Below are 10,482 nucleotides of genomic sequence, written 5' to 3'. Positions count from 1 at the left end.
CAGTGTATTTTTCAACTCATTTGCTAAAATACAAAGAGGGAACACATACCAATTAGCTCTCAAGAATAACCGAGGGCAACAGAGGAGAGCCCTGCACTAGCTGAGCTTCAATAGTGCCTCATGCACAAAAGGTCGAGGGGGTTAGATGATGATTGGCAAACTCAGCCAATGATACACTTCTTCACTGAGCTATCTCTTTCAACTTTGATTGTCATTAAAACCAGTATCAAAATAAACTTGTTGAGAATCAAGTCATGAACTTGCTATTCCATTAATTGTCAGATTAAATTTTTAGAAATTATGATATGTACTTAGTCATCGCCCTCATTAAAAAAAAAAAAAAAGATTTTTTTTGTCCATAGGAATATGTCTTATTAGTGCAATAAACTTTTGCTGTTTTTGAAACATTGTTTCAACTTGATCTTGGCCTTTAAGATGTTTTATTTTTATGCCCCATAATATGCATGATACACAGCAGTCCAAATATAAAACTTTTAATTTAAAATATATGCATATATTGAGAGAACATGCGACAAATTACCACAGTGCCTTGCTTGCCAGCCATCTGCAACACACACTCCTTCCATCAAAGTTCTGTTTGTTTTCTTGACTCTCTTCTGTATTACTTTTTTTATATAAAGGAGGGGTCCACTGCTGTTACCACCAATGAGGTCTATATGTCCTGTCTGCTGGTCACTGAACTCTGAAGCACATTTCTTCCTACTCAATCTTTGGATCACTTTCCTTCCTTCATTCAAGAAATTACATCATTCTCACCTTCTCTATGGAACCTTCCCTAATGAACAGGACACACAGGAAACTTCCATTACTTTACTTTTACTCACCACCACACAGACCGTAATCACTGCTTGGTTTGTTCGTACTGACACTTTATTTAATGTGTTCTAAAAAATTCAATGTGAATAAGTTCTTTGTATTTTTTTCTATGCAGCAAATGGACTGCAGTCTCCTTATTAATCTAGAACCAGGGAAAAAGGTGTCGGATGACCTGGGTTAGAGTCCCTCATTTCATTTATAAGCTGGAATCCTTGTGCAAATTTGTGATGCCAAAGGACTACTGGTACCACAATTCATTTGGGATAACCAGTCTCTGGGAAGCTGTCAAAACACTTGACTCACTGAGTCACCTCCACCTCCCACTACCACCCTTTTTTCAGTGCTGGGGATTGAATCCAGGGCCTTGCACACCATAGGCTAGGGCTCTACCACTGAGCTAGGCCCCCATGCCATCAGTCCACCATTTTTCTTCTACATGCTCCCCTTAACTCCTGTAGATCCCACATCCTGCTTCTCAGAAAAGAGATCATAGGTGAGGTGTCACTGCACATGCTTGCAATCCCACCGACTCTGGATGCTGAGGCAGGAAGATCGCAAACTTGAGGCCAGTCTCAGTAACTTCATGAGATCCTTTTTCAAAATAAAAAAAAAAAAAGGGATAGGGACATGGCTCAGTGTTACAGTGCCTCTGGATTCAATCCCCAGTACCCAAATAATAAAATAAAACAGGGAGGGGGCGGAGGCAGGGGGAGATCTTAGGTGTGAATGCCTCTTTCTCTAATTGTGATCTACCAAGGGTTTCTCACGCTCATCTCAGCTAACCTTCCCTGTCTTCCACCCTTTTTGGCATAACTCTTACAATTCCCAAAGAACTAATGTTCATGTGGGAATTGAAGGGAAAGTTCAGGGTTTGTTTGTTTTTGTTTGCAGACTGATGATCAAACCCAGGGCCTCTTGCATGACAGGCAAGCACTCTACCACTTCCCCAGCCTGGACAAGTTAACTTTAAACATGAGCATTTAGCACAACTTTTTGGTCTTGAACATTTTGGGTGCTTATGTCTGTTGCTTAGATTGCTACCATAGCATGAAGGAGACAGGTTTCCCAGTGTGTGCCTAGGGAAAGGGTCCTAAGTAGAGCAATCCCTCTGTAGTCACAAAAAGAAAGTCCAGGGATGCGTTTCTGTTTCACTGCTAATGCAAAAAAAAAAAAAAAAAAAAAAAAAGTGAGAGAGAATGAAGGACCATCTGAGACGCAAGAATACAACCTCAAAGTGAATGTACATACAGTTGGCTATAGAATTTAAAACAAAACCAAAAATGAAAACAAAACCCCAGAAGCCCATCTCAGTGAAAGAAGTCATACAACAGTGGGTTCTCAATATGAAAAGTATTTTAGCTTTTGTAAATAAGGTCAATACACGTGGGTGTACCCTAAGAAGCAAATTCTGACATGCAAATTAGATTTCCTATGTGTCTGTCTAGAGTGTCTGAGCCTCAGAATTTGCTCCTACAGAAACTGAAAGTTGCCCTCAGAGAAGGAAGTTTCATGTTGACCTGGTCACTAAGACAGTAAAAGCTCTGGTAGTGAAGATATTGTCAGTTTATCAGACCAGTAATCTATCCTGATCCACAATCCCCAAAAGGCCTTTTTCTAGATGATTCTTTCTCAGGAAACCATTCACAGGTTTTCTTTCTTGTTTGCAGACCTGTAACCCAGAGCTGACACCTGCCTTTGATTCTCAGTCCAGGAACAGTAATGGCAGCACTGCGTATGCTTTTTGAGCATTGACTTTTTACCAGGTGCAGCTGAATTTTTTTTCTTAGACTTGCTCTCATTTAAATCTAACAAGAAGATTTAGTCTAGTACGATTTTTATTTCCATTTTCTAGATGAATAAACTAAGGTTTGGAGAAGTTATGAAATGTGCTTCAGGATGCACAAACGGTAAACCTGAATTCAAACTCAGATCTTTCTTTTTTCTTTCAGGGTTGAGGTGGTACCAGAGATTGAACTCGGAGCCACACTACCACTGAGCCACATCCTCAGCTCTATTCTGCATTTTATTTAGAGACAGGGTCTCACTGAGTTGTTTAGCACCACAGTTTTGCTGAGGCTGGCTTTGAACTTGCAATCCTCCTGCCTTAGCCTCCCACACCACTGAGATTACAGGTGGTACACTTACCTGGTCTCAGATCTTTCTTCTTGGAGCATCTTCCTTTGCAATGTCTACATTGATCAGGAATGGCAAGGCTCAATGTATAGGTCCAACACCTTTTTATAAAATCTGATCTTGTTGAACTCCTGATTTTAATGTGAAAGAATAATTTATTTTAAAGTTGAAGGGTTTTGTCTCTGTTGAACAAATAAAATATTTAAAGCTAATATTTTTGTGCCTTGGCAAAAAAAAAAAAAGGAAGCTCTTGGTTTTCAATAGCACTCAGTGATCTTGGTATGAATATAAACATGGTAGAATTTCTGCCTCATTGTGTTAAGATACAAGCTTCCTTCTAAAGTCCAGAAGATAGCTACATTTAAAAATTATTTCTGAAGGAAGACCAAATTATAAATCTATAAATCAAGGCAGAATGATATATGCTCACCATTATTCAGATCAATTTATTTATCACTTCGAGGAGTTTTTAATATAGTTTTCAGGAACTTTTGCATAAACTTTATTATGGCGAATGCTCAAATAATGATTGAGTTGGCAGCAATACAACCAGGTCACCAGAATGTAGAGGAAAGCATCTGTCTGATTCAGTGCTGAGTAATTGGCCAAAAAGAGCTCTCCCTATCGATTAACCAAAGGGTGGCCTGTGGCCTACGGGGCACTCACAGCTGCTTTCGGATGAGTCTATTGTTATAAAACCAGTAAACAAAGCAGAAAAAATGCTCTGAGACTCTGCTCCAGAAATATACAGCCTAAACTAGTTCTCTCCATAGGCTACCATGTAGTTTAAAGTGTAATGATTACCCACCCCAACCAGAGAGATGTTCCCTTCAAATGACAGATAGTTGGTAGCTCAGGGGCAGCCTGCCACCCATACTCATAAGACAATTCTCTCTAGTAGGGTATAAGAGAGGGTCAAGAGCTGGGTGCAGTGGGGTACTCCAATAGCATCATCTACTTGGGAGGCTGATGTGGGAGGATCACTTGAATCCAGGAGCTCAAGAGAAGTTCAAGAGATAGTAAGACCCTATCTCCAAAAAATTGTGATGGTTAGAGGTCAGACTATTGTTTTCTCAGATGAGCAATCAAGGGTTGCCTACTGGCAGTCTAGTGTCAAATCTAGCCCACTGACACAGTCATTTAACCAGGCCAGAAAGCTTTAGATAAGGCAGATGTTCTGAGTTTGCCAAAGTCCCCACCACTCCGTATAGTCTTACTTGAGCTGCGAATATCTATGTGCCCTGTCTAGCTCCTGAAAAGTGTTTGTGCTTAAGTTAGCAGAATGAACTGATGACATCTTACATCTTTTCTGGATTCATGATTCTCTAAACAAAGAGTGGTATACCTTAATTATCTATATAACATGAAAAGATACAAAGACATACACTGGCTCTTAATGAACCACTCTTTCAGGAATGCAGTTGTGCAACCCAAAAAAATTCCTAATATGAGCTACCCCTCTGGGATTCAGCAAAGAAGGTACTATAAGCCGTAAGTGAATTAAATTTAAATTTATAAACATTCTTTAGTAATAAGATGTTTGTTAGCTAGGGTAATTTCTTATCAAACATGGACTGCTTGCCTCCACTACTATATAGTCAAGGGAAGTAGGAATCCTGTTAGAATTCATAGCTCCTACAACATTACCAGAGTGCCAAACAATTGTTTTTAGAATGAATTCCCAACCAGATAAGTGATAGATAGATAAATCAACAACACTGTGGTCCAAGCAGGCTCCATCCTTACTCTTGGCTTTTTCCCATTTCATCAACAAGAAAATTCTAAAAGTGGCCCAGAGTTGTGTGCACACCTGGAATCCCATCTACTCCAGAGGCAGAGGCGGGAGGATGGCAAGTTCAAGGCCAGCCTGGGTAACTTAGTAAGACCTTGCCTCAAGATGCAGAATAAAAAGGGTAAAGATACAGCTCAGTGGTAGAGAGTCCCTGGGGTCAATCCCCAGTACTGCTAAATAAATAGATAGATAAATAGATAAATAAATCCTAAAATGCCTGTTGTAACTTCTTTGTTTTTTTACTCTCATCCATTGTTAGGTTGAGGAGGTCTTCCTAACGTACACTTACCATGTATTAGTTCAAAAACTGGGGGCAGGGTAAATATTAATATTTAGCATTCAGGTAAATTGGGAGAATGATTCTTTTTCACATTGATATTTCATATCTCCTTGTCCAGGTGTCAATGGAGAAAAAAAAAAAGTGGAGGCAACCCAAATCTTTCCCATTAGCCCAGGGCATCTAGAGCAAAGCGCTGAATACACAATGGGTAATCAATAAATGCTTGGCTGACTTAACTGGGACTAAGTTCTTGGACTTCTCTCACTGCCACCACTATTCTAGGGTCAGGGTGAGATCCTGTCTAAGTTCAGTCACACTAGGATTTCCTAGTGGCTCACCACTAAACCTGGCACAGGAAACAATGAACATCAGTGCCATTCATCTAAGTAGTTCTAGGAAGAATTGTTGACCGCACAACACACATCTAGCTACTGCCTTTGAGGAACGTGAGGTCTAGTAATAATGCCTGCAAGATGGTTATAGAAAAGTTCTTGGGAGCCATGGTAGAAAAGGAGGTGAACATTAGAATCTGATAGAGAGGCAAGACCATGAGAGGCACTGGGATGATAATCAAGGTTTAACAAGGTTCTAGTGTAGGAGCAAGGAAGGTGAGTGAGGGGGTCAGGGGCTTGGGCAATTGTTCTTTGAGAAGTTCTTAGCCATCCTCAGCCTGCTTTTTCTACCTAGTTCAGTTTTTTTCAGTTTCTTTCTTCCACTGTCTTTTTTTTTTTTTAATCAGTATTAGTTTCCCGTTGCTGCTCTAACAAATTACCATACATTTAGAGGCTTAAATCAACTCAAATTCATTCTTACAGTTCTGGGTCAGAATCTAAAATGAGATTTACATGGCTAAAATCAAGTGTTGACAGGGTTGTATTCCTTCTGGAGGCTCCAGCTTGGTCTCTTCTAGCCCTACAGGTTATGTTGAATTCTTCAGCTTGTAGCCTCTTCAAAATTTGCCCTTTCAAACCATTACCTTCTCTTCTTTTGACCTTATTATCTCCCTCTTATAAGAATCCTTGTGATTACATTGAACCCAACTGAAAAATCCAGGATAGTTTCCCCAATTCAATATCTTTAATTACATCTGCAAAGTCCCTTTGGTATATAAAGTAGCGTATTCACAGAGTTAGAAAGTCAGATGTAGGCTTCTTTGTGGTGCTATTATTCAACCAACCATATCCTCATTGTTTTAACAAACTACATGTCATCAAGTCATCTTAAAATAAAATTTCCTCCCTGGAAAAAGCTCAAGGCAGCCAAAGTCCCCAGGGTGCTCGGAAATCTATAGTTGAGGAGTTGTCAAGAGGGGTGATGGTAGTGGGATTTGAACAGGTACTGAAAGAATATTTAGCAGGAGAAGAGTAGAAGAATTAAAAAACAATGAAGAATATCAATATGATGGACATAGAGAATTTCCAAGATTCTAACCCCAAATGGCATGTGTTAAGTGAGGGTAGAATGGGGGAATCAAATTCCTCTATTGCCTTTATCACTGAATCCCCATCATGGAAAACAGAGCAGGAGAGAGATTCAGGAGTCCAGGAAAAGTTAAAACTGAACTCTGCAAAAGACCACAGATGCATCACATATGATTCCAAGCTTGCATACCCACATTTGGCATGTGGATTGTAGAGAGGAGGGATTTCACCTGATTTTCAGGACAGTGTGTAGGTAGAGAATGATGTTCATCTGGAATGAAAGAACTCCTACCTGGACATTTCATAGAAATGCACGAGGCCTTCACCCCTCACCTGGAAGCCAGAATCATGTTTCAGTACAACTGCCCAGCGTGAAAAAGCAAAGCAATTCTAAAGGAAGGGACAGCAGGGAGCTCCGAAGTGGCATTTCTAAGCAACTGTCTTCCTGGAGGTCATTTGTATTCCTCCCCTAAGACTGGGCGGGGGCAATCAATGTGCTCTTCCGTGTCGTACAGAGGGAGAACACCGAGAGGAAAATACATGTGAAGGAAAGAAAGAAAGATCCAGAGCATAGAGAAGAATGACGTGGGCTTGATGTGGCTCCTGGGAGCAACAAGGCAGGCCGGGAGAAAGGCGGCTGTGGACAGCAACGGAGCTATTGACACAAGCCACAGGCCAGAAGGCAGGGGATCCGGGCCAGCCCAGCCAGGTCACAGGATTCACATCAAGAACTGCGGAGGCCCAGCAACAGCCTCACGATTGGATGTGGTGATTTTGATAGAGGGTTTCGCTATTTCCAAAAACATTCTCCTCCTGAAAATCTATATTATGCACCCCAAAACAACATTGCTTATTAAACATTTATCATGGATGCAGTGTTTATAATCTGGGGATACCAACAAAGGAAAGAGTCTCTTTCCTAGTAAAATTCAGGCAAATGAGAATCTCAGCAACACAATATATAATCACCAAGAAACAAACCTAAGACAGGCTGATCCCTGCCCCTAGCCACCTCAGCTCAGGAAATGGACCATGAGATAAAAAGATACCGTATAGGAACTGAGAGGAGAAAAGAATAGAGGGACTCTCAGCTCTCACTTGCTGGGGTCAAGGTGTTCCATGGTCAATTTTGTTACGGATCAAGATTCAATGGCCATATGTCCAGTGCTATAAGGTTTCTGTAATTCATTTGGGAGAGTTAAATTATTTAGTAGGATTAATAATTTGTACATTGTCCAACTTTATAGCATCTCTACAAACTGAATAATTCTCAAATATTCTCTTATCCTTTCAAGTCCTATTTTTAAGAGCCCCCAGCAAATAGTGCTTATGTCAGAAATAGTTTGAACCATAGGAAAACTAAGAAGGAGGCTGACAGGAACAAACTCTTCCAGAAGTAAATCTACCTATAACCCACCCACTCAGTCGACCAGAAGGCAGTAGGAAAAGGTTACGGAATTAATGTTAAAATAGTACCATCCGAATGTAATGATTCACCATCATGTTTATCTTTGGAGGGCTAAATTAAGTAGAACGTTCTGGTAACATTCTTTTTCTTTATTCTAACTGCATTCCTTTTCTCTTTGAAATCAACAACAGACCACCTCTAGCCCTCTTCCTGAAAGCTTTCACGGAGGACTAGAACTAATGTGGGACCCCATTCCCTTGAAATTTGGATAAGTTTACATTTGTAATGTGAAACGTGGGCACTGAAATAAAAGACATGGTGTGGAACTTTAAGTAAACATCAGTTTTTCAGGGCACATTGTATAGCTTGTGCTCTGAAAGTCTGAATTAAAAATATGTTAGCTCATGGGCCATTTGAGTCTGGAAACATTTAAATAATTAAGTTGCAAACACAGGCAGCACCAAAGGAAAGCTCATGACCCTGGAGATGTCACAGGCTTGTCTGCTCAGCTTCAAGAGTTGAAAAACTCGCCCAGAGCCAAGGAAATGTGGCCCAAAGCCTTGCACTTTAGTTTTTTTGCCCGAAATATAGAGTTACCTTAGTTTTTAAAAGTAGACTATGGGAAGCCTATCACATACCCTGCTTACTCTACCCAGTTAGCCTTCAGTGTGACATCTGACATACTTACCTTCCTTCATATATATTTTAGTGACCATCCTCTAATTGGACTTTTTAATAAGAAACATTGTTCCTCGTCCATCTATATTTTGCATCAAATGCGTCACACCTTAGGAAGGTTTCTAAATCTGTTCTTACTATAAGAATCTAAAATTGTCTTGCTTCTAAACCTGATTTGAAAATGTAACAGAAAAAGACTGACTTTATAGGAAGCTGTATGTTATTCATAAAGTGATTATGTAACGGTCTTCAATTTCAGAACTTCTTCCCTCTGCTGATGTGTTTATACAAAGAAGCTCTGCTAAAACAGGCTGATTAGAATAAGAGGGGCCCTATGATGTCAATCGTCCCCACAGACCCAATTCGCCCCACCTGACCACCAACAGCAGCCAGCAATTCTGACCTGGTTAATGAGAGGAAAATGGGGCCAAGTGCTCTGTAGCGGCTCCAGCCCAGCTCTGTGCACATGCGCCCTCGTTCAGGCTGCTGGCTCCAGACCAACAATGGTAAGCTCAAGGGGATGCCATATGCTGGTCGGCACAGTGTACATGAAGGCGCCTTTTGCGAAAGCTGGGGCTTGCTCCTTGGGCTGGGCTTTTCCCACTTGACCTCCCTAGGGGCGCCATCCTACCAGTTTCATTTAGAAGAGAATGAGTGGTGTTCACCCCATGCCAACCCCCTGTGCATTGAGCCATTTTCACCAGAATGCATTCGCGGGTTCTAAACACAAGTCGTGTAATGGAGTTTCAGGTGGACAGCTGTCAAAAACACAAGGTTGTTCTACAAATTTGTTCTGTCAACACTTACTGAGCACAGAAGGAGGCCAGGCATTGAGCAAGGAGATGGGCACTCAGTGGTGAGCCAAATGTGGCTCTGAGAAGTCACAGTGGGACGGAGGGGCAGCGACTTTGATAGGTAGTAACATGAGCAGAACAGACAAGTGCAGTGTCTTTTGACAAAGTTAGGACTACTTCAGTACCTCTGATAACGGGGGAGGGAGGGGGGGAGCAGAGAAAAAGCCTGCTGTAGAGATCCTGTTGACTATAAGAGCTTGGAGAAATGAATGCTGTTGAAACAGAACTTGCATGTCACTATGGTCTTTTTCCATTTGCTTTTTGTGGTGCTGGGGATGGAACCCAGGGCCTCACACATTCTAAGCAAGTGCTCTGCCACCGCCTTTTGCAGTGAGCTAATGTAGGGAGAGTGTCCAGCCCAGGACCTACTACATTTATCATGTCTTCACTAGTATTCGATATTTGAACGAATTGATGTTTTAGCTAAAACTTAATCCAATGATGTAGGAATCACTTTTCAAGCATTAAGTGCTCCCCACTTTAAACATAAACAAGGTCATGAGGAATTTCTCCAGGACTGTAGGTAAAACTAAGTAAGTCTCCCTTAAATTGCTTCGCCACAGTTTCTACTGGTTTTGTTCCTCCAGATACCTATTGAAGGTAGGAAAAGAATGGATACATTTGATCTGAAAATATACATGATGTGCTGTTAATTTGAACCAAAAGTCCCTCCTGTAATTATTTGAAACAGAAAAGAAGACATGCCAATAATCTCCAAGAAATTTAGATACCGTTTCTCAATCACACAACTTCTCCTTCAAGATTCAACTAGAGATGCCAGTTTTTCTAGAACACCTTCCTTGGCCTACCAAGGACAGTTAGACATTTATTGTGTCCTCCTTGAGGTCCTGTTCTTCCATCACCATAAACATGTCTATGGAACAGCAGATTTCCTGTGAGGACGGGCCATAATTGGTTTTGAACTCCCAGCATCTAACACACACCTAATACTTAGCAGGTGTCCAGTAAATACCTGTTCAATGAGTATACAAATATATGTAATATATCATATTATATATATATATATATACATATATATATAATATATGAGATATAATCTCTTCTCTCAAATAGGCAAC

Source organism: Spermophilus citellus (genome assembly GCF_964194105.1).
Source record: "Spermophilus citellus genome assembly, chromosome: 5".
Taxonomy (NCBI): Eukaryota; Metazoa; Chordata; class Mammalia; order Rodentia; family Sciuridae; genus Spermophilus; species Spermophilus citellus.
This window is presented reverse-complemented; position numbering follows the sequence as displayed.